This window comes from Octopus bimaculoides, chromosome 25 (assembly GCF_001194135.2).
Source record: "Octopus bimaculoides isolate UCB-OBI-ISO-001 chromosome 25, ASM119413v2, whole genome shotgun sequence".
NCBI lineage: Eukaryota > Metazoa > Mollusca > Cephalopoda > Octopoda > Octopodidae > Octopus > Octopus bimaculoides.
Window position 1 is genome coordinate 12009160 of NC_069005.1, and position 1151 is coordinate 12010310.

The following is a 1151-nucleotide window of genomic DNA, read 5'->3' on the forward strand; positions in this document are numbered from 1 at the left end:
GATGTTCATTACCGATTCGTTGCTCAGACCAAGAATGAGCTGAAGATCCTTTAAGTCTCCTGCAGCTGAAAATAATAAAATAATAATAATAATAATAATAATAATAATAATAATAATAATAATAATAATAATAATAATAACAACAAAAACAACAACGCCAACAACTACAACAATTATAATAATAGTTTCAACTATTGCCACAAGGGCAGCCATTTTGGGTGAGGGGATAAGTCGATTACATCGCCCCCAGTGTTTTCACTGGTACTTAATTTATTGACCCCGAAAGAATGAAAGGCAAATTTGACCTCGGCGGAATTTGAACTCAGAACGTAGCGAAGCTATGATAATAATAATAATACAAAGACAAATTAATATTTCATTAATATTTCAATGACGCTTAAACGTTAAGTGAATAATTTGGTAAACCATTCTATATGTTTTGAGACTTTTTTTTAGAAGTAGTTATAACTATTCTAGACTATTGTAGATTTATTATACTATTACTATATATCAAATAAGCTGAGGCCAAACTTTTTCTTTATTCTACTTTGAAGGATACAACTGCAAAAGTACTTTGAACACACCCTGTCATAAACACTACTTGTCACAGTTGACTAGTCTGCAGATTGTAGTGCGGACATGAACATAATTTGGAAGCTCGCTACGCAATAAAGTTTTCTGTTGAACTGGAGAAAAACGCTACAGAAAAATAGTCCCGACTGCTATTGGATTAACTTGTATGTGTCGAGAATATTTCTCGTAGCGCAGGACCACAACTAAAGCAAGTCCACCGGGAAACTTTTGGACGGCATGGGCACTATCTACATCCACAGGATTCTCTCTGGTCAGACAGTTGACAAAGAGTACTTCTTGATAGTTTTGAGGGTTATCAGGAAGAGATTTAATCGTAAAAAGCAATAACAGCTGCACCAGGACAAAGCACCGCTCCACGATTCTATCCTGGCTACCAACTACTTGGGAGCGACAAACATAAATCTGTCCTTCAGCGTCCCTTACAGTGCAGACTTCGCACCCTGTAACTTTTGGTTGTTCTCCAAGTTGTAGGAGATGATGAAGGAATCTGTGACAAAGATCTTGAACATCTATATAAATATATATTTATATTTATATATATATGTATATGTATATAT

The 1151-nt window shown here is 34.8% G+C and overlaps 1 long non-coding RNA gene across 1 annotated transcript in view; it reads right to left on the reverse strand.

The window, feature by feature from the left end:
- Nucleotides 1-2: 2 nt before the first annotated feature.
- The window catches only part of LOC106870537 (uncharacterized), a 179125-nt gene continuing 177976 nt past the window's right edge, over nucleotides 3-1151 (reverse strand). Inside the window, exon 3 of the long non-coding RNA XR_001409537.2 lies at nucleotides 3-65. This is a non-coding gene — a long non-coding RNA (uncharacterized LOC106870537). The remainder of the gene's footprint in view (nucleotides 66-1151) is intronic.